Source organism: Microtus oregoni, unplaced genomic scaffold (assembly GCF_018167655.1).
Source record: "Microtus oregoni isolate MIOR12 unplaced genomic scaffold, Mior012 000011F_ref0000422, whole genome shotgun sequence".
Lineage (NCBI taxonomy): Eukaryota > Metazoa > Chordata > Mammalia > Rodentia > Cricetidae > Microtus > Microtus oregoni.
In genome coordinates this window covers 10,942,961-10,966,708 of record NW_024543070.1, presented here as the reverse complement: position 1 = coordinate 10,966,708, position 23,748 = coordinate 10,942,961, and the positions used below count along the sequence as shown (strand labels likewise).

Below are 23,748 nucleotides of genomic sequence, written 5' to 3'. Positions count from 1 at the left end.
ATCCTCCTGCTTCACCCTTACAAATGCTGAGATTACAGAGGTATGCCACTATGCCCAGCTAGGACACATTTCTCATCTACAGTACTGGGAATATTTACATTTGCTTGTGTGTCACTCATCACTGTGATGCCCTGGGCACTCTCACACAGGTTCTACCATTGCCCAGATATTTCACCAAAACAGATTCATGGGGAAGTAACATTCTATTATTCAAATAAGGAAATTCAACTATTTTTTTCTATTTGCCAACATCACACAGTTCATATATCTGTGAGCCACCCATCGACTCAATCTGTTTCTTGACAGCTAACTGTTTCCAATAGTTAGGAAATGACTGCACATCATGCTCAATTACTACGTTCAGAGGCCTAAAGGGCCTGATGGTTTAAGGCAGTTCATTTGAAGATTCTTCTATGTGTGGTAATTATAACCTCTCAGTTAATATTTTATTATGTAAAATAAGGTACAGAGAAGGGGGTCCGTTACTCCTATGACTAGTATACAGAGAATAGCTATGCTATCCAAAATGATCACAAGAGTTGAAGCAACAAGACAGGTTCAGATGCTGGAGTCTAGGGATGTGGTTCATAGACGTCTCGCAATATTAAAATGGTGTGTTCAAACTAGGTCTGATAAAATACAACATGTAGTAGCATACAATGATCATAATATCCCATTTTATCTGTTCAGATGGAGTAACAAGAGACTGAGTGGATATAAATAAAATGGAAATTCTGCCCAGAGCAATGGAGCAAGGATTGTATCCAAAGCATTTGATTGGAGAGTCTCAGACATGCAAAATATCTCTTAGAGAACATCACTGAAAGTTTTTCTGAGCAACAAAGGTACAAATGTTCCAAATTAATGCCAGATTGACCACTATTAAGGTACTGAATACTTCATAGCTGCTGTGGTCGTTATTTGAATGTAATTGGTCCCCTTAAGCTCGTACTGAGTGACACTATTAGGAGCTGTGACTTTGTTGGAGTAAGAATGACCTAGTTGGAAGAAGTGCATCACTGTGGAGGTGAAATTTAAGCTTTCATATATGCTCAATATACCACCCACTAAGACACACTTTCCTGTTGTCTAAAAGATGTAGGTCACTTTGCCAGCACCATGCCTATCTGAACGCTACCATGTTGCACCGTGATGATAACAGACTGGACCTCTGAATTAAATCTCTATTAAATCTTTCCTTTATAAGAGTTACCATGGTCATGGTGTCTTTCCACAGCAATAGAAACTTAACTAAGATAAAAGTTGGCGCCAGGAATGGGGTACTTCTGTGATAGGCCTAATCATGGTTTTGTTTGGAGCAATATGGTCTTTGGTACATTGCGTTGGTGTTAGAAAAGCAGTGGAATATTTAAGTGCTGCTTAATGGGACATATTAGTAAGAACATGGAAGACAGCAATGCTGAATATGACTTGTTGAACTGCGGATGCCTGGATCAAGAGGTTTCCGAGAGAAGAATTTTAGCATGTTGCCTTAAACTTGTTCTTGTGCTCTTTTGGTGAAGACTATCGCTGCTTTTTGCCACTGTTTGAAGAGTCTGCCTGAGGCTAAAGTGAAGAGTTTTTATTCATTCCCTTGGCAGAGGAAATCTCACAACAGTCTAGTATACACTAAAAGTGGTATTAGTTGTAACTTTAATGAAAAGTTATAATGGAAAGGAGCAATCTGAGCTGCGTAAATTACAAGATGTAAATATTTTTTTTTGGTTTTGTCAAATGTTTTATTGAGTGTAGACATCTGGAGTACTGTAAAACATGCATTATCTGTAGATTCAAAAAGGAGCAAGCCACATTGTCTTCACTGTCAAATGTGTCAGGCTTGGCACACATGATGGAGATTAATGAAGTATCAGGAGAGTAATATGGTTCTTGAAAAGCTTCTACAGTTTGAAGTAGGGTCTTAATCACGTGAGAAGCAAAGCTGTTCACGCTTAGCAATTCACATTTCATTGAGGGTACACGGTATCTTGTAATTTAAAAACAAATAAGAATAATTTGTTTGTAGAAGATTCCCACTCCTAACTTTGTCTCTTTAGATTTCAGAAACTTTAATTTAAAAAACAAAATCCCCAAGCCCAATATATGCATTTTAGAAGTTGTATATTTATCTGAGCAACTAAAATTTATTTCTTTTTTGGTTGCTGAGGTGTATTAAATTTGAAGAAGATAATATCTCCATCTTCAACAATATAATTTCTGCCTTGTTGCCTGTATTTTCCAGCAGCCTTGACTGCATTCTCAGACCCCTCCTCCTTAAAGTCCTCATACTTCATTACTTCAGCCATAATAAAGCCCTTTTCAAAATCTGTGTGAATCTTTCCTGCAGCCTGAGGAGCCTTCGTTCCTTTCCTGATGGTCCATGCACGCACTTCGTCTGGGCCTGCAGTGAAAAAGTATTCTAGCTGGAGTGCTGCAAACCCAGCCTTAATGATCTTTGGCAGAGCGCTTTGTGTCATGTTCGCTTCCAGATACTTCCTCGGCACTCAATTCTTGCAACTTGAGTTCCAAGGCCCCACTGAAAGGAATGACCAAGGCACCTGGGTCAGACTTGTCCACCCAGTCTTTAATTTTTATCAACCATTTGTTTTTCTTTCTTATATAGTCTTTTTCGGAAAGATTAACCAAGTACTCCATTGGCTTTGAGGTCAAAAATAAGTGCTTATTCAACACTTCAATCTCCTTGCATTCCAATCATGATAGAAGCATACAGGTTTCTTTTGATCTATAACCCAGGATTTGACTTTGCACATTATATCATATTCAGGCTTTAGTTTCTTATCTCCTCCTCACACAGCCACCTTCTCTAGTTTATCTATAATGGGCCCAATCATTTCCTCATCTTTCAGCTGAAGCTCTTCATGAATTATTTCTGTATCTCGAATGGGATCTACACTTCCTTCAACATGCGTGGTATCATCATCTTCAAAAGCACGTGTTAGATGAAAGATCCCATCACAGGCACTAATATGAGATAAAAAGGCATTCCCCAAGCCCTGCCCATTGGGAGCTCCTTTCACAAGGCCAGCAATATCCACTACATTTAGGAAAGCAGGAATCTTGCTTGCTGGCTTGTGATACTGGCAGAGGAAGTCAAACCTCTCATCTGGCACAGGCACCCTGCTCTCATTAGGATCGATAGTGCAGAAGGGGAAGTTCTCTGCGGAAGCTTGACTATTGGTTAGTACTTTGAAGAAGGTGGACTTCCCAACATTTGGCAATCCAACAATACCAATTTTCATTGAGGTGCCAAATCTTCCAATGATTGGGGGTGGTTTAATTCCATCTCCTCCCTTTTTCGGGAGCATCGTGCAATGGGTTGACCTTCACGCCGGTACCGGGCTGCAAAACCAGTGTAGCTGGCAACCGGAGGTGGGGAGGAAGGCGGAGAGAGCACAGGCCCGGCACTCTGTCGAGCTGCCACAAGATGTAAAATTTAAGAAAATAATGAATACCAAAAAGTGAGGTGGAGATAAATCCTCTGTTCAAGGAGATAAACAGAACGAGAAATGTAATAAAGGCAGTGGTGGCCTTAGGGCAAGATCCTACCCAGGTAAATTTCCCATTTGTGAAAAGGAAATAAAGCAAGTCTTAGAGCCCAGGGTGGTGGAACACACTTTCAATCCCAGCACTTAAGAAAGAAGAGGTTTGCAGATCTCCTGGTTTGAGGCCAGTCTGATCTAGAGTTCCAGTTTCAGGACAGTCAAGCTTAGGCAATGAAGGACGGAAAACTAGTGAAGACGGAATTGACCATTTCCAGCCCCAGTAAACAACAGAACTTGGCAGTTTGGGCCACATGGTTCTGGAGCTAAGGATAGTAAAAAGGGACTATGGAATTTGACCCAAGATGAAGCAAAGTCACTGAGACCAGGCCTGTGTCAGGGTTGTCCCTGAATGGAGGCATAGTAGAGAAGGCACTGTGTGAAGCTGTGAAGTTGAAGCCTGGGTTGCCTTGGAGACCCCAAGATGTTAGAGAGGCCAGAGTTGTGGGACACCTGCCAAAGAAAGCTGCTAACAGGGAGTGGAACCAGCCCAAGAGAAAGAAGTGTGTTGTAGTCAACAAAGCTGAACAGAGTTGGAAATCTAACGAGTGTTTTGACATTAAACATGGAGATGCATATTTCAAAGTTTGCCCAGCTGATTTTCAGTTTTGCTTTGGTCCAGTATTTCCTCACTATGCTCCCTTCCCTATGTTCTGGACTGGTGATGTATACCATGTATCATTATATGTTGAAAGTATGTGATCCCTTTTTTGATTTTAATTTTATAGAGGCATTAGAGTTAGATTCCATGGATCTCAGAAGCAGTTTTATACTTTTAAACAATGTTGAGACTGTGATAGACTATGGGGACTTTTGAAGTTGGACTAAATGTATTTTTGTATTATTATAATGTTATGAGATTATGGAGGCCAGGGAGTGGAATGTGATGGTTTGAATGTAATTGACCCCCACAAGCTCATAGGGCGTGGCACTATTAGGAGCTGTGGCTTTCCTGGAATAGGTATGTTCTTGTTGGAGGAAGTGTCTCATTGTAGAGGTAGACTTTGAGGTCTCATACATACTCAAGACACTGCTCAATGAAACACACCACTTTCTGTTGCCTGCAAGATATAAGTCGCTTGGCTACTTCTCCAGCACCACTCTCTTCCAGCCTGTCTTCACGCCACCATGGTGTACCATGATGGTAATGCGCTGAACCTGTGAACTGTAAGTCACTTTAAATGTTTTCCTTTGTAAGAATTGCCTTGGTCATGGTGTCTCTTCACAGCAACAATAACTAAGACAACTGCCGAGCACTGTTCTTGGCATAAAAGGGCCAGGAAGGGTCAGAAATCAATCATTAATCATCAATAATACTTCTTTGGGTTATGGAACTACCATTAGAGAACACACAATAAGCCAACATACATACATGCTACATACAAGTATATGCATGTAGGGCTGTAGTATCATAACATGTTAGGGAAAAAAGCACAGAGGAAGAAGCAGAATAGGGACTGGTTAAGAAGAGAAAGGAAACAGTAAATAACGTTGATGAGGGGAGGGGAAGAGGGACTAACCTGGAGGAAATAAGAGGATTTTATGTACATGTATGAAGTTATTATGCATTCTAGTGATTCTAGTGTATGATATGTAGTATAGTGAATACATGTTAATTTTTTTAACCAAAGAGATTTATGTAGGGCAGAGAGTGAATTATGCTACTGGGATATATTTGAAGCTGCATGAGAGTGGGTAGGCCATGCGGGTGCCTAAGGAAGAAGCTAGTATAAGACTCCAGAGTGGGTTGAAGTATCCAAGTCCTAGAACTCCAGGAAATCAGGAGGCTGGAGTGAGGGAGGGAGCCAGGAAAGCAGCCAAGCTGAGGGCTGGCGTTAATAGAAGAGCAGCATGTATAGACAATGCTGTGCCTTTTAGACTTCTTTTATTTGGTTCTAGCTTCTACCTAAAGAAAATGGTGATACCCTGGGGACGTTAGGAGAGGTGTCCTGATCTGACTGGGTTCTTAGCACTTTACTCTGCCTGTTCTAGTTAGAATAGAAGAAAAAAAAACAAAACAGCATGAGGGTGGAAGCAAGGAGCTGGGCTCAGAGGTTTCTGCAAGAATTCAGCACAGAGATGGTGCCATGATGTCTTAGAGCAGACAGGGAGCAGGAGGAGGTTGAGAGAAACTCATCGGGCTGCTCTGCACCACAATGGCAGGATCCTAAGTTGTTACTGCACTGAGTCCCATCTAGGTGACCGAGTATTTAACTGTGCACTATACTGTTCCCCTCTGAAAGCAACTGAGCTTGTCGCCTGTGTAAGGCGTTGTGCCTCCTCTGAAGCTAGATGAGGTGAAGTGATTGTCCTTGTCCTCCAAGAGCTACCTGCCTATGGACAGGACAATGGGGGTGCACCTTACTGCGTGCGGAGTCAAGAACATGGCCACAGAACATTTACTCAATGAAGGTAGACAATTTTAGGGGTGGAAGGGAGATCTTTGAAAACAATGCATAAAGGTGGTTCTTGTCTACATGGAGTTTATATTTAGTAGCATGAGACAAATATGTATTGTGGAGGCCCAAAAATGTGAGCCTATTTCCACCTTGTCTGATGGTCAGAGAATTTGAAAGCTGCTCAAAATTGTTGACAAATGTAGCCACACCTCCTGACTCAGGATGTGGTTACTTGGCTCTTTTGGCATTAAGATGGCTCAGACAAGTAGGTCCATTCCATCCTGACAGATGGTCAGAATATGAAAACATACTCTGCTTCTTCTTTTGTAATATTAAGTTACTTGGGGAGTGGCTCCCTCAGGATACTTGATCTAGGGTGGCTTCATTGCCTAGATGGCTTGACGCATCAAAGTATTAAAGCAATTAACTGTTTGAGTTGTCCTTTGTATCATGTTAAAGAAGTCTTTTGTTGCTTTCTTCCCCCTTTCAGTATTGGGGTATTAAAAGTGTATGGAAAATTAAATGTGGGCGATTTCAGTATTCACTGGAATTCTCTCCTGGTACTATTCTGTTTTTCTGTTTTATTATTTTTGCATCTTTCTACTCTTTACTTATATTTCTCACCCCATGTCCCTACCCTGGTAAGTGGCAGGTCCCTGACAATGTGTATTTTGTAGCATACTAAAGGTGATAAAGACAGACTTCATGGTAATCAAACTATGTGTTCTAGAAGTTAAAAATTAGGCATGAACCCTTGTCCACATAAAAGAGAACATCTGTTTAAAGTCTATAAGAGACTATGCAATGTCTTTAAAATATGTAGGTTCATCTATACTGGCCATCAGACTAGCTGGACTTCAAAGTATATGATTAAGTCCCTAAATAATTATATGCGAAATATAATGCCGTTCATGTAAAATGCATTATAGTCATACTTACATAAATATATGCATACATGCAAGTTTCTAGGTGTATGTGTGTTCATATAAGTATACAAAAACATTCTGAAAAACATAAAGTGTTCCATTGTACTTAAGATCAAAAGGTCAAAAAAAAAAAAAAAAAAAAAAAAAAAGGTCTTTCCTTTGCTCCATGTCTGAAGGTCTTTGAAGAATGTGGTTCCAACCCAGAAGGTGAGTCTACAGATTATTCCTAGAAGGGAAAGAGCTAAAGAAAGCTGACACGAGCAGGGATGGGATTTTCTCCACAAAGAAGCAGCACAGATCACTCACATCTGCAGTAGCTGCCTGAAAGGTGCTTGCTCTTCCTCATTCTGGATACCAGCAAGACTCTCCTGGCTGAGGAGATGCAACCGGAGGCTGGATGCAGCAGACACACTGAGTGGCTTAGCAGAGTAAGCAGTGGGAACAGATGAAGGCTCCTGCTGCAGAAGCCTGAACCTGAGAACCTTCTAGATTCTCCCAGAGTTAACCGAGAGGCATCACCTCCACTGATGGGGATGATTGCCTGAGTGAGCTAGCTATAGGCGATCATGGAAAGTGAGCTTTACAACACGGCAAAGTACTGGATTGGCCTGGCCAGAAAGAGACTTGAAAATGACAGAGATTAGGTAGTGGGTAGGTCTTCTGACAACCCCTTTGCACCTCAGTCACATAAGGCCCTGCGAGTGGAAAGAATGACCACAAAATACCAGAGAGCAATTTGCAAATGCAGGTACGGAGGCCTCAGACCAGGGAATCATGGGAGAAATTGGACTTCCCACCCACAAATCCCTCTCATTAGGTCGGATACATGGGGTAACTTGTTTGATTTCTTGAGACTAGCAGCCTTCTCTTCCACCTGTGGAGACCGATAAAAAAGATGGTTCAGGGGAGACAGGAGTCAGACTGCTCCACAAGAAAAACTACTGAGTTTACAATATTTCCATGGTTTCATTTATTTGCTTTGATTTCTTATTTTTATTTATTATTTTAAGTTGTATTTTTATATTTATTTTTAATATTGGGGACCAAAAGCTAGGGACTTGCGTAAAGCACTCTGATGGTAAGCTAAATCTCCAAACACTATTATTTCTTATTTATTCTTTTCTACCCTGATTGTTCTGCTATTTTAGTGCTGCCTGCATAGACATTTATGCCTTCCCTTTCTCCCTCTAAGCTTTCATTTTTCAGCCTTTTCTCTTCTGTATCTTAGCACTCTGACCTGTAAACTTCCTTCCTCATGCATAGTACAATCCTTTCTTTTTCCCTTGACCATTCTCTTCTCATTTTACTATTTAGTCCTTGACACTCTTAGCTCTAAAAAAGGCTATAAACTATATTTGCCAGTCAGTACAGTGGTACCAATGTCTTTGAATATTGACTGGGATATAAAAATATCTCCCACTGCAAGTTAACACCAGAACTTCTGACCAATCGTTGTTACTATAGTTAGTGTCTTTGTTAAATAGTACACACAAGCACAAAGTAAGGAAAAGTGGAAAATAAATCTGGAGAATACATTCATTCCAACATCTATGCAAGCACAATAAAAAAACCTATGCAAAAAAACCTACCAAACAAACAAAAATGCACAACCCCTAAATATGAGGAAATAAAGATAATGATACAGCTAAAATAATATTAAAAATATTACAGAGCCCTTGTTTTTAAAAAGTGCTCATGACCACAACAATGTCTATAATAAGGATGATATGAAGAAATGAGTGAAGGCTTTGAAAATAAAGTTGGCCACGTGGACGAAAGCCTGGAGATGAAAGAATTAATGAATAAAATTAAAAGAAACAGTAGAAAACATCATCAATAAAGAAAACCAAACAGAACAATACATCTCAAGGATGGAAGGCAAAATGAAGACAATACTTCAGGCTCACATACCTGAAAACAAGGATCAAATCTTCTAAGAACCCCGAGTTTTACTCAAGGAATGAAGCAATGAAGCCTCAGAATCAAGGGGGAAGAAGGAGCTGGAATAAACCCTACAACCACAGTCAACATTGTTCAAAGTATGAACAAGAAGTGAGCATCTAAAGACAAGGGACACATAGAACTGCAGACAGACATGACCAGAGAAGACTCTCTCTACAGCATATAGTCAACAGGCCAAAACACCAAACAAAGATACAATGCTAATGACGGAAAGGAAAACATTCCCAAACACTAGCTGTCTTAGGGCTCTGCAGCTGGGACAAAGTACATGACCAACAACTTGAGGAGAAAAGGGTTAATTTCTGCTCACATCTTCTGATCATAATCTACCCTGAAGGAAAATGAGGAAGCAGGAAGTAAAGCAGAGGCGATGGAGAAGTATTGCTTTCCAGCTTTCTTATGATTTAAAGACCAATCACTCAGGGTTTACTGATGGAGGAAGGTCATTGGTTATATAAAAAGAAACTGCTTGGCCCTCATTGGTTAGAAGATAGGTGGGAGGAGTCAACAGAACAGAACGCTGGGAGGAAGAGGAAGTGAGTTCAGACTCCACAGCTCTCCTCTCGGGAGCAGAAGCCTCAGAGAGACGCCATGCTCCCCATGCTCCCGGCTCCTGGGCAGACACATGCAATGAAGCTCCGACCCAGGATGGACGTGGGCTAGAATCTTCCCAGTAAGACCGGTGATCACAGATTATTAAAGATGGGTTGATCGGGATATCAGAATTAGCCAGTAAGGGCTAGAGCTAAAGGGCCAAGCAGTGTCTAAAAGAATACAGTTTCCGTGTAATTATTTTGGGTAAAGCTAGCCGTGGGGGCGGTCGGGTGCCGGGGACGCAGCCCCGCCGCTCTTATTACTACAGTTTACACCATGCCCCGTGGTCTGGGCCCACCAGACCATGACTGATTAATTAATTTGTCAATCATTAATTAAGAAAATACCCATACAAACTTGCCTATAGGCAATCTGGTGGAGGTATCTTCTCAACCAAAGTTCCCTTTCCCAGATATTTCTAGGTTTGTGTCAAATTGAAAAACTAGCAAGCCACCAAAACCAAAATAACATCAAATTTCTCATCATCAACCCTAAAGTCATGGAACAATTAATTTCAAGCTTGGAATATAAACAACGTGCAGGAGCTATTTTTTATTTCTATCAAAGTTTCCTCTTAAAAATAATATAAACTTACTACTAGAACCCAATTTGGAAAGAATTCCAAGAAGTACTTACTGATAGCATGTTGAGATCATGAGCTATACGGCAATGTCATAGAATGCGAGGACAGACACATAAAGAAACCAGGTTCTCCTAGTCCTACTTTTCCAATGACATGATCAGTAACTTACTTCACTCCTGACTTAGTTCAGGGCATCACAGGGGCTAGAGGCCAAGCAGGAAAAGTAAGCTACTGAGCCACTGTATAGACTCCTCTACTTGCTGACCAGTGTTAATTATTCAGAGCAGTGAACTTCTCTTATAAATGTGCCCAGACTGCCCAATGATGGGGTCCAGCAAGGAGGATGAATCTGCTGCTGTTACCCAATCAGTCCCACCAACCAGTTTTAAATGCTGTCACTGTTGATCTGGTCACAAGAATGGCACCAGGAGGCTCAGGGAGAGAAGGTCTGGACTGTTGAAAAGTCAACACAGAAAGTAGACAGGGGCAGGGTAAGGACGAGAGTGCATAGCAGTATAGCCAAGGAACCTGAACCTGAGAGAATGGTAGTCCCTCTCTGCTGTGCAAGGCTTAGGTTAAGCTATACCAAAAATGTGCTCTGGAACCAAGCTCGGTGCTTTTGATGACACACAAATGGACTCAGGCAGGTAGGCCTGACTCCTCCAGAGCCTGAGCTGGGGCAAGACCCGCCAACGGAAATTTGATTCTTATTTCACCAGGGGAAAGATTATAACTGGTTTGGGGCTTGGGGGAGGAGAGCAGGGGATTTTAGTACAGGGAATTCTGGAAGAATAGCCTGTGCTCAAGAGAAGCTTCTCATTAGGCAGACTATTAGTTCTCATCAGCCTCCAATAAGACTGAAGAAAACAGTAGTCCAAAAGGGGAGACAACCCATATTACCCCAGTGAGAAAGAAATACCAACTAAGGACTGGCATTTTACATTATTGATTGTTTTTATTTGCATAATTTTTCCTTATTTACTTCCTTCTGCTTTTATTTTTAAATGATTTCTTTTTAGTACTTTAACTTTTAAGCTACTATTTTTAACTTTGATCTCACCAGAAAAGCTTTTAGGACTTACAAACATCTTTTTTTTTTAAATTTATTTATTTATTAAAGATTTCTGTCTCTTCCCCACCACCGCCTCCCATTTCCCTCCCCAAATCAAGTCCCCCTCTTTCATCAGCCCAAAGAGCAATCAGGGTTCCCTGCCCTGTGGGAAGTCCAAGGACCACCCACCTCCATCCAGGTCTAGTAAGGTGAGCATCCAAACTACCTAGGCTCCCACAAAGCCAGTACGTGCAGTAGGATCAAAAACCTATTGCCATTGTTCTTGAGTTCTCAGTAGTCCTCATTGTGTGCTATGTTCAGCGAGTCCGGTTTTATCCCAGGCTTTTTCAGACCCAGGCCAGCTGGCCTTGGTGAGTTCCCAGTAGAACATCCCCATTGTCTCAGTGTGTGGGTGCACCCCTCACGGTCCTGAGTTCCTTGCTCGTGCTCTCTCTCCTTCTGCCCCTGATTTGCACCTTGAGATTTCTGTCCGGTGCTCCAATGTGGGTCTCTGTCTCTGTCTCCTTTCATCGCCTGATGAAGGTTAATATTCAGGAGGATGCCTATATGTTTTTCTTTGGGTTCTCCTTCTTATTTAGCTTCTCTAGGATCACGAATTATAGGCTCAATGTCCTTTATTTATGGCTAGAAACCAAATATGAGTGAGTACATCCCATGTTCCTCTTTTTGGGTCTGGCTTACCTCACTCAGGATAGTGTTTTCTATTTCCATCCATTTGTATGCAAAATTCAAGAAGTCCTTGTTTTTGACATTTTGAGATCCCCCGACAGTTAGCTAACATCACTGGGCCTGCACCTTATCCAGGACACATGAGGTGCACAGTGTCCCCTGTTACAAGTCAATGACAGGACTACAAGTTAAAGGAGCTACAGCCATCACCTCTCACAATAGTAACAGGAAACAGGAAGACAGCCCACCAGAGAAACTCACAGAAAACTGCAAAAGCAAAAAGAATGACATAAAGGAGAAACATTTCAATGGGAAGGAACATTTTTCTCAATAAACACACGAAGCAGAACAAGAAAGACCATACACATGAGACAACAGAATATTAAGACATCTCAGTGGTCACTATTCATCTCCTCCATATCAGAAACCAAGACCCTGGGATAGCTGCATGTCAGAGGAAGAATTCAGAGCCCCTCGCTGAGAAAGTATCAAAAACCATATAGAGGGCTCAAATAGGCATAGAAACAAAGCAATAGATAAGGATCCTTAAGAGGCCTTTCTACATGTTAATAAAGATAAAAATTAATCAAGAAAACATAGAAGCATTAATATTTGTGTAGTTTACCTAGAGGCTTCCACTTTCATAAAACACACACCAGGGAAAAGGCACAGGTAGTGACAGAGTTATAAAGGAATAGTTAAGGAGCTGACTCTCATACGAAGTAGCTCTTCCAAACTAAAAATTAGCAAAGAAACAATAACCTCAAAGAAAATAAAACATCGCAGAAGAAACTTAGCCAAGAAGATGAAAGACCTCAACAATGAACACTTGAAATCTCTGGAGAAAGACTGAAAAGGAAAACAGAAAACAGACACCCGTTCGGCTTTCCTGCACCACTCACAGGCTAGGGAATGGAAACAATCCAGAGACTTCAGCTGATGCCTGGATAGTGAAGAGGTGGTACATATGCACAAGGGAATAACATTCACCTGTAAAGAGAAATCACGATATTTGTAGGCAAATGCATAGAACTAGAGAAGATTATATTCAGTTAGTAAGTGGAACCCAGAAAGACAAATGCCACGTGTTCTCTCTCAACAGCAGTTTTGAGAGTTTCTCATACATAAGGACATAACCTGAAGTAACCACAGGAAAGGAAAGATGAACCATGGGAGGTGAATAAAAGAAAACAGGTTAAATGAAGAAAGAAATGGGGAAAAGGTGGAAAGACAATACAGCAGAAGAGGGAGGGAGAAAGGAAAAATGACATTAGGATTCTTAAAAAATGCATAAGTAATCATTATTTTTATTTACCTAAACTTACATATAACACATAAGTTTGTGTCTCATATGTACATACATGCATATATATACATACATACATATATATGCAGGTAACACTGAAGAGACTCAGCAGATTATATTTATACATTTATTTTATATGAATATGTAACAACAATCTTTAAAGAAGAGGAGACTATGAATTTAGGAGGCATCTGGGAGGGGCAAGTGTGAATTGGGAAGGGCTAGGAGAAAGGTGAAGGATGGCAGAAATGATACAATTAGGATTCTTACTGTGACAAGACACAGGACCAACCAGGATTCTGGGGGTAGGGAGACAAGCAGAAGAAGAGGGCCAAGAAACACAAATGCATGAAAGTGTCATTACTTTGGGCTATTACGTTGTACACAAACTTAAAAATGGTTAAGGAGTATGAACAAAGTTGTGCCATTGATTTGCATCCAGCGAGCAAAATTATATACAAATTTTACTTGCTCGGATTAGTAAAAGTATACTTTTCTACAATAAACATAACTGCAAATTCTAGTATTGTAAAAATCACTGGAACTCAGAAGCTAGATTGAAAGACCACCCCTAAGCAGCTACTAACTGTGTGACCTTGGACAGCTTAACTCTCTTCAGCCCAGCTTTCAACTTCTGCCTGCTGGATGTGCTAGGATGTGGATGGGCTAGGCTAATCCATGCAAACCCATGCAAGAGTGACTGTCTCCATCCATCTTAGATGTCACCATCACAGTTGGAAGTCTGACGTGATAACACCATGGTGAGCAGTCACACCCCACCTGTCCATGTCAGAGCTACAGCTTACAAATCAGTGTTTCCTTTTCAGCTTTAAGATTCTGAAAGCAATGAATAAAATAGGTGGGTTATGTGGGACTGTGGATGGTAGAGACAGTTTTTGCACATTGCTTCATGACAGAAAAAGATAGTGGTCTTAATTTTCTTTTGGCAATAGAGAAAGGAATAAAAAATTCAATATCAAAAAGGAAAAAACAGAACCACAACTTGCTTCCATTCTTTAAAGGGCCTTAGTTTATTTTGTGATAACTAGCAAAATTCAAGTTTTAGGGCCCTTAAGGCAGCAGTGTTGGGAAAAGTGCTTGCTTCCAAGACTGGCAACTTGAGCTTAATCTTGGGTATGATGTGGAAGGAGAGAAATGATTCCTGTAAATTGTCTTCTGACACACACACACAATAAAAAAAATAAATAAATGGAATAGCTAAATAAAATATAATGAAGCAAATAAAACTAAAAGAACTTCAATTCTACACCTGTGAAGTCAACATTTCTAGGGATCATAAAAGTTAGCTGAAGGGCTTTAACACTCAGAACTGAAATCAATCTAGGACTTAAATCTGTGATAAGTTGTGTTTGGAAAAATCAAAACCCATTAAACAAATCCTTGATGTTTTCCCTTCTCAAATAACTGCCTTTTCTTAAAACCATTGCAAATTTTGCTGATTAAACAATTTTAGGGCCAATTAGTACATTTATATTGAAGATGATAATAGCCAGGCTAGAATTTGAATCTTTTGATGTCAAATTATGATCATTCTTGTGCAATCTAAAGTTTAAGGTAGAATATTCTGCTGGTAATCACTGCTACCCATGCTGGAGAAGTACCAGAATTTCAAACACTCCCTCATCATTCTATTTTGGCTAAAGAGGGCAAGTGGGATGCCAGCAGCTTGATCCCAGTTTGGATGCCTCCTGTCTATTCTGTGTGGTTAATCACGGGCTGACATTCCTATCCTGCCCAACTAAAATGAAACAAGCCCGACTCCTCCAGAGCCCCCCCCCCCCCCCCCACCACACGCCATCATTATGCCAGGCCAGGCCTTCCTTTGCTGGAGAGGCTCTGGAGAAAAATGAGCTGCCAGCAAGATTCTTCCCGGTCCCATAATTGTCTAGTGAAATTGATAGGCTGTGTTTGTCAAAGCTGCTGTTTGCCATTCTTCCTGCCTGCCTCCCTCAATCCCTCCACGTGGCTGGCAGTTTCCATCTGCAGCGGGATGGTCTAACGTGTAATTTGGCCTCATGATTATGCTTCCCTGATAGGGCCTTCAGGCTGCCTCCCTTCGGAAGCTCCGCCTTCCACAGACATTTCTCTCTTAGCATTGCCGAGTCACGCTTCTGTGCTCTTGAGAAGGCAGAGTTAATTTGATTGAAGGCGCAGGGAAAGAAAACGATAAACAAACAAAAACCAATGAAAGGTGTCAATTAAATCATCTTTGAAGAAACAGAAATAAAATTTGATGCTTTTGGTCATTTTAACAAAATATACACCTACAGACTGGGTACTTAATGGAATTATGGCATTTGCTGTGTTGATGGTGTTACATTACAGGTTGATTGACTTAGGGCGCAGAATAATAAAAGTACAAGCAAGCAGGGCAGTTTATTGTATATGTGGCCATTTTTAGATGTTGTGTTCAGAGGATTTTCTTTCCTCGTTCTCAAATGAGGGATGCTTTTTTGTGATTCAGGCTAGACACAGTGAGAGATAATGCCCAGAATGCCTATGGAAGGCTGACAGTGATCCAAGGAAACTAAGTGCTCTCTGACAACAGCTAAAAGAAAGAAAAATTATTTAGTAATAGACAGGATGAAAAAGAAAAAGAAAAATGACTCCAAATTGCCTGGCTTCTTGCTATGAGAACTGCACGAGATAGAACACTCTCAAGAATGTCGGCTTTATTTCCTTGGTCTAAAGATAGCTAAAGTGTATGATGGGCGTTGGGTTAATGGTTTTTCTTAGTCTGCAGTTTAGTTTTACCAGTTCCCATATTTCCTGTCTAGAGCACCAGAAGAATCGACTTCTGCGCAAGGCCCTATGCAGTAGGAATGGCATGGTTCCAACTGCAGCATCGCTCGCCTGGGCCTGAGCCCAACATTGATGCTCTTCCCCGCTTCTGAGCGGCAAAGATAGGCTTGTCTTTCTCTTTCCCTATTGTTACACAAATGAATAGTGTGTGTTTGGATGTGTGCATGTGTGGGGTGTGTGTGTGTGTGTGTGTGTTCGTGTGTGTGTGTTCGTGTGTGTGTGTGTGTGTGTGTGAGAGAGAGAGAGAGGAACACAACTGAGAGACTTTATTATATACAAATTTATAGAAGCTGAGTTCTAAATGCTGGCATGTTTCCTTGACTTATATAGAGATAGAAGTTATATAAAAATTGAAACACTTTTCTGGCAAGATAATGCAGAATAATCCTTAGTTCTGTGTATTACATGATACATTTTAAAGTCCCAGCAGATCCAGTGACAGAAATAGGAGTGCAATATTATGACATTTGCTTCCATTTTAAAGGAGACAAGAGCATCACAATATTCCATAGAGAGTCCCCCAGTATACATGATGCCATCATTCTTCACATTCCTGCTTCAATAGAGGTTAAACAACCACAAACATGATATGAAAATGGTCCCATAGGGATACTGAGCAAACCCAGAAGGCGCAAACCAAGCACCAGGAAAGTTTAAGGACAACAGTATGGAGAATGACATGCTGTCCCACTTCAGCGGACTGTCGTTTATTTCTGCTTCTTAAAGCTACAGCAAGTGGTAGTGAAGCCATTAATACAACACGTGCCTTCATTGGTGCCCTGTGGTCCATAGAACAATGGCCCCTTTCCCACACTCTTCACAATGTGGACCGAACCACATTTATCACAGTCTCCCTTGATGAGACTGCAAGCTGTGGAATCTACTTACTGCATACCTTCTCCTGTAATTGGCCTACACTTCCTTATTCCCAGTGGCCTTAGTTCACACTGTGTTCCTAATATAATAAAGCACGTAAACATATAGCCACTCATTACACAGTGCAGAAGAAACACTATGGAACAGTGTGCTTCACCGTAGGATGAGGGAGACTTGAGAGGAAGAAAGCTGGAAAGGTAGTTTAAGCCAAGTAAAGGATTCGCTTAATGAGCTGTAGGGTTGCCAATGTGCGTGACCTGTGCAGATGGTATGCTAGCAAGTCAAGCTGGGCCCCACTACAACTGTTAAACAAGATTGACTCAGATGCTAGCCTGAGGTGAAAACAGAGAAAGATAAATGAAGAGAGATTTCCAGGGAAAGAGAAGACACTCAGAGGCTACGGCCTTGGCAGTTATTATGTTTATGGGAGGGCCATGACAGAAGCAGTCTTTATGTTGGAGGTAGATACAGGCAATGAGGTTCGGAAGAGAGGGAAGCAGGGCTGGTATAGGAGGAGAGGCTTGGTCAGTAGGATGGCATTGAGAAAAGGTTTTCTAGAACATTTTATCCACTTCAAACATTTACCTTTAATGATCCACTAACAACAACAAAAGGCAATAACAGAATAGCATTCCAGAAACCTAAAGAGATTGCATACATGGGGTATTAGTTGCTGTTCTTTCTTCTGTGACAAAATACACGGAAAAAAGTAATTTAATGAAGGAAGGGTTTATTTCATCTCACACTTCAGTCCACAGTACCGTCCACGGTGGTGGAGAGGCGTGGAAGCAGAAGAGCAAGACAGCCACATTGCATCCACAGTCAGGAAGGAGGGCAAGGGGGGAAGGAGGAGGAGAGAGATTTCCTTTTAGTCAGTCTAGGACCTCAGTTCACTGGATAGTGCTACCCACACTTAGGTGTGGCTTTAACTCTTCAGTTAAATCAGCTGTGTCCAACCCTTTGGTTTCTCTGAACCATAATGAAGAGAGAAGAACTGTCTTGGGCCATGCCTCAACCTTTCTGGAAACCAAAGAGGTTTTTTTTTTTCGCAATTATTTTAAATCCCATCAAATTCACAATGAAGATTAACCATCACACATGGTTTTATGATAAATAGGAACCAAGATTTGCAGACTAAAGCCCTCCTTCACAGTAGTGCCTGAACTGAATACACACTGCCTATAGGAGTAGAAAATATTTCCTTGAAAGACTACTTTTTTTCAGCAACACATAGGAAAAAATTCCTCAAAAACTCACCCACAGACTTCAAAAACTTCCTTCATATGCATCTCAAAAGCAGAAAATTTACTGGAGCAAATGTAGCTGGTGGCAAAATTAGACCCTTCGACACTCATATTTGGAAGGTATTAGACATTAGGGAGGCAGAATGATTTAAGAGTCCAATAAAGATTGCATGTATAAGCAAGGAGGCAAATGTAAAAACAAAGCAACTCTAAAAAGTCAAAACAATCTTAGCTGAAAACACATGGAGGTAAACATTAGGATGGGATCCAGAGAATAGAGATACAGAGACTGGAAGACAGAGCTGAGGAAATTACCCAATAGTATAAATTAAAAGACAGAGATTAAAAAATAATTAAAGTGGTTACAACAGAAATTAGATTGAGAAGGTCTTAGAAGCATCACCTGGGATTTGTTGGAGAAAATCAGGAAGTGAAGAAAATGGTATTTGAGAAGACAGTAGCAGCTTTAGAATTCGGTGTCTGTGTGGGGAGATTCAGCTTGGCTTTATTTGTTTGTTTGTTTTTGAGAGAGTGTATCTCCTCACTGCTTTCTGACCAAGGCCAATCTCAGGCTTTTAGAACCTAGCTAGAGGCTTCAAGACTCAGCAGGTCTCCAGGGGAAAAGCAACTGCAGATCTTCAAACTCTTTCCTCTCTGTGATTTTAGTTCCCTTGTCTCCTCACTTCTGGAGCTCTCTCATCTTCTAAGCAATAGTGTTTTCCAGCAATATGGCTTCTCTCATTGCTTTGAGGGAAAGCGCAGAACATTTGGTAACTGCTTTATTTCAGGAGAAAGTAGAAATTGAGGATGGCCCTGTCTTTGATGTTTGGACATGTGTAACAGGGTGTCCCTTCTATGACAGCCAAGAGTAGATTCATTTACTCCACAATCAGGGAAACTGGTTTGCGGCTAAAATGTGGGGCAGTGCATTTTAAAGAGGTCGGGAATTTTGATTCCTTAACCCACCCTCAAGGTTAGTGTGAACAACAAGAGAGCACCCTTGGATTCAGCATAAGCCTGCTGGTTATCAAGAAGTGGATTCCAGCGACCCTGATGGGACTCTGTTGTGGTGCGATTGCTAGTATGCGCTCCCCTACATTCATATGCCGAAACCCAGCCCCACAGCCATGGTCTTGAGGCCTCAGGTCTTGAGGGACAGTGGTTAGTTCATGAGTGAGTGTCACTTTCACAAATGCTGCCAGCGATGTAAGAGTCTTGCCAGTGAAGGTGCAGGAAGGTGTCATCTGAGAGGAAGGCGCTCTCACCAGACAAACGCTCCAGTGGAGTGATCATGGGATTGACAACCCCCAGGAAGTGGAACAATTCACAATTCATTCTCTCTCCATTTCTCTCACAGTGTTTCACTACTGAGCCTGTTTTGCCAAGAAAATAAATGGGGGGGGGGGGGGTCCTCAAGCATTAGGAGTAGGCAAGGTATGAGGTGTCAATCAACGAGTGGTATGATTCACTTTTCGACACGACTTCATTAAATATTGGTAATCAATTGGCCTCTCCGTGGAGTCCCTTTGCTAATCAATCTGCACAGTCACAACTCAACAGTGAAATCCGGGAGAGGATTCACTTCCTTGACTTCTAAATACAGCTGTCAATCATCATGTGTAGCTGACATTATGGTTTATTGTGACTTTGAGTACAGGCTACAGTGTGGAGGTAGGAAGCTCCTCCAGGGATTTAACACCTCCTGTGACTATTCAAAGCCAGTCAGGGTCCTGTGGGATCTGGATTTCTTTGTGTTTCAAAAGGGTATGCATTGACATGATAAAGCTAGGCAGAGAAAACAGCACCCACAATATTCCAGAGTGAGAACGATATGGTGCGGGCAAACATCTGCACACAAGTCAGGCAGGATAATTTTGTCTCATCATCAGCTCTGCCCAGGATATGTGTGCAACATCTCGTTGGAAGATGTGCGTTGATACGGAAAGACAGGCAGTTTCTCTACTCTTAATGATAATTGTCCTCTGATTTCTTGGTTCCTCAATCAACCTATTAAGATTCACGCATGACTTCTATGGATCAAGCTGAATTTGAAGTGCAAAGGTTTTGTAAGTCACTTGTTTTCTGCACCTAGGTAGTAGTTCCTGGAGCTAGCTGGGAATTCAGAGAAGACTTCACTCTGAGAGATAATGGTAACCTCCCAAGTAGAGAATAAGTTTAAGGCCTTCAGTGACCCTTAACTGAGCTCTGCAGACTTTTGCTTTCACCTTTGAGATATTCAAAGTGAGAAAATTTGACAAAGTGAGATCTATGTTCAATACTGAGGCAGAAGTGTTGTGACCAGCTGACCTATGGATGAAGTGTAGCACTGGGGTGATCTCATTCAATTTTATACAGAGTATGGAAAGAGGAGATGTTCAAGCTTGTATGCAATTATGAATTTGCAATGTTCATTTTATATCAAAGAGAGGACAATGAGATATGTCAGTCTGTATTGTGCTTGCTTTGGAAGCACAGGGACCTGAGCTGGATCTATACTATTAATTAGTCCTCCCTATATTTTCTCCACTGTTCTACAATACCTGGAACCATGAACAGGTCAAGAATTGGTGCCTATAGAGTACATGGGCCCGAAGAGAGAACTTTCTACTATTACTTTGCTAAATGGCCATAGTAATAAAAGGACTCCTAATGACATTGCTCTTCCCATAGATCAGGGCATCTCTCAATCCTTATCAGAGAAACTGCTTGCAGTAAATGCCAATCAACACAAAGAATCACAACTGGCCCATGTGTAGAGAACAAGAGACTGAGGAGTGTTCAGCCCTAGAGAGAACATCTGTATCACACCTGCCTCCCCAAGGCTCTCTGGGTCTTTAATGAAGAGGGGCAGAACTACTGCAATAGTCAAGGCAGTACATGACTTGAACGAAGCCACTGTTTTCTGTATACAAAAGGGAAGCTGTGTGTAGGAACTCACAGAGGTTGTGAAACATGCAAAACGACCTGAGCAAGCTCAGCAAAGACTAATGTTAGGCACAGCAGGCGGAAGGTGGGCATCAAGTCCGACCCCTACCTGAGGAGCTCTGGGCATGCGATACCTTCTGGGAAAAGAAGAGTATGTTTTCTGTAATGGTGTGACTCTTGGTAGGCCAAACACACTGCAAGGTGGGCTGCAAACCTGACTGGTTGGAACACACAAATTAGATTGGATGGTATTTAAAGTGTCAGAAGTTACATCTGTAAAGGACATTAATGTGACCAGCCAGACATAAGCTGAACAAGGAAGACACCAGTGAACACGCCAAACTGGAAACAGAGAAAAGCCCATGAGGCCTCAATGCTACAACGGTACACAAAGAACTATTGGCAAGTGAGGAAAGCCGGGAGCAGGAGAAGTGGTGTTTCCTGGGGAAGAGCATGCCAGTTTTCTGTCCAGTGCCAAATGGTCAGCCCTGAAAACATACATATAAGTATATGTGTGTGTGTGTATATATATATATATATATATATATATATATATATATATATATGTGTGTGTGTGTGTGTGTGTATGTGTATGTATGTATGTATGCATGTATATACATACATGTGTATATATGGAATAATAATTAGTGAAAATGAACTTATGATATTAAAGGAGAGCCAGGAGGGGTATATGGGAAGGTAGGAAAGAAAAGGAAGAAATGTTGTAATCATATTATAATCTCAACACTAAAAATAAATAAAAATTTAAGTATTTTTAAAAAGAAAACATGAAGTTGGGTAGGAGTGAATCTGAAAACAGTTTGTGAGGGGGTGGAGATGATCAAAATACACTGTATGGAATTCACAGGGAATTAATTTAAAAGTGGCAGATGTTGTGGCTTGTACTTGTAATCCCAGGGTTAGGAAAGGGAAAATGGAGGCTCAGTAACAAGTTATTCAAGTATAGCTGATGAACTAAGTATACACATGTGCATGACATTCATAAATATGTAATCAAAGAAAAAAGAATATATATACATATGTGTAACTTGTGTGTATGTATGTATATATATACATATACACACACACATATATATATATATACTGTGAGGACTGACTATGAAACTACAATTGTATATTTTTACACAGAATTAAAAAGTCTTGTGTTTAAAGTGCGCTATTTTGTGCAGATGTGAAGAAACACACCTGATTTCTGGTGGGAGTATAAACTTGCCTAAGTTTATGTAGAGAAGTCTGGCAGATTGTTCCATAACCGAATTAGACATAGTCCTTTTAGGAATTTATTCTGTAGGTGTAACAGCCCATGTGAAGAATGATTTTCTCATAAGGCTAGCCCCACCATTACAGTGGTTTTTAATAGACAAACACTGGAGGTACCTAAACTGTCAATATCTGTAAGGCAATATTTCCAAATGAGTATCTGTGGTTATGGGCAAAAAAAAAAATCCTAAAATTCAAATTATTTAGGAAAATCTCAAAATATTTTCAAAAAGGAAGTCTTATAGAAATAAACTACATGGCTTACTTCTTAAAGACAAGGTTAAAAATGATGGTGGCTTTTTCCTGAGACGTCTGTGTGGATAGCAGATGAAGAGAATATGTATTGTTGACATGAGGATGACCATGTCAAGAACTTCAATGCCTTAGTTCTATGGGAATGACAATGCTTTCTTTGAATGGAGCTCAGAGAAATGGCAAAGTCTTCCTCTAATCTGGACGTTACCAAGAATTGTCCTTTACCTAAAGCCAGGAGAGGGCTGGAGAGATAGCTCGGTGGTTAGGAGCACTTGGTGTGCAATCGTGGAGGCTGGAGTTCAGATACAGGAACACACGTAACCAGCTAAATTTTGTGGTTTTAATGAGAATGGCTCCTGTATGTGTATATTTGAATGCTTGCATCCCAGTTGATGGAACTGTTTGGGAAGGGTTAGGGGGTGTGGCCTTATTGGAGGAGATGTGTCACTAGGGGGCAGGCTTTAAGGTTTTCATAGCCCAGACTATTCCCTGCCAGCACTCTCTGCCATGTGCTTCTGAATCAAGATGGAGCTCTCAGATAATACTTCAAAACCGTATCTGCCTGCATGCTTCCATCACCCCTACAATAGTGATCTTGGGCTCCAAACCTCTGAATCCGTAGTCTCCAAATTAAATGCTTTCTTCTACAAGTTGCTTTGATCATGGTGTCTTGTCACAGAAACAAAAAACATAAGACACTAGGGGTCCTGCATATGCCAATGGCACAATCTCTGAGGGATCCAGTGCCCTCCTCTGGCTTCCACATGCACCCAGGCATGTGCATATATGCTAACAGATATACATATTCGTACATTTACATACACACCAAAACAAGCCTTTATTTATTTTCAAAGTAACATATATTTGCAATACCTTTTAAAGATATTGCTGGGACTAAAGGGACAACTTAACAGTTAAGAGAACATTCATTGTTCTGCCAATGGACCAGAGTTCAAGTCACAATACCCATATGAGATGGGTCACATGCACCTGTAACTCCACCTCCAGGGAATGATGGCTTCTGTGGACATATGTACTCACAAGGACACGCTTTTCTGCACATAGACAAAAACATATGAAAGAAAATTATGAAAATAAATCCTGAGAATATCGTGGCTACATTATAATATGACAGAGACACGATAATCTGCTGCAGCATATACTTTTATGACACTTGGAACAGATGCACGAGCTACCAGAAAAGGGAAGTCCAATAAACACCCCAAGATCAAGAGGTATAGGTGTAATATAAAGTAAAATATCAGGAAGAAGAAAA

At 41.0% G+C, this 23,748-nt stretch overlaps 1 protein-coding gene and 1 pseudogene across 3 annotated transcripts in view; both read right to left on the bottom strand.

Annotated features, from left to right (window-relative positions):
* LOC121453293 (janus kinase and microtubule-interacting protein 2) overlaps window positions 1-23,748 on the bottom strand; it is a 148,114-nt gene that overhangs the window by 66,263 nt on the left and 58,103 nt on the right. The window contains exons 1-2 of one of the 3 annotated variants that reach the window (XM_041659948.1): window positions 3,878-3,887; window positions 1,119-1,123 (exon numbers count right to left, since the gene is read on the bottom strand). The exons of the other annotated variants lie outside the window; for them this stretch is intronic. The gene's annotated coding sequence lies outside the window, so the exon portion shown is untranslated. Of the gene's footprint in view, window positions 1-1,118; window positions 1,124-3,877; window positions 3,888-23,748 lie in introns of those variants that run through there. 3 annotated transcript variants of the gene reach the window in all.
* On the bottom strand, window positions 2,142-3,325 carry LOC121453295 (annotated as a pseudogene).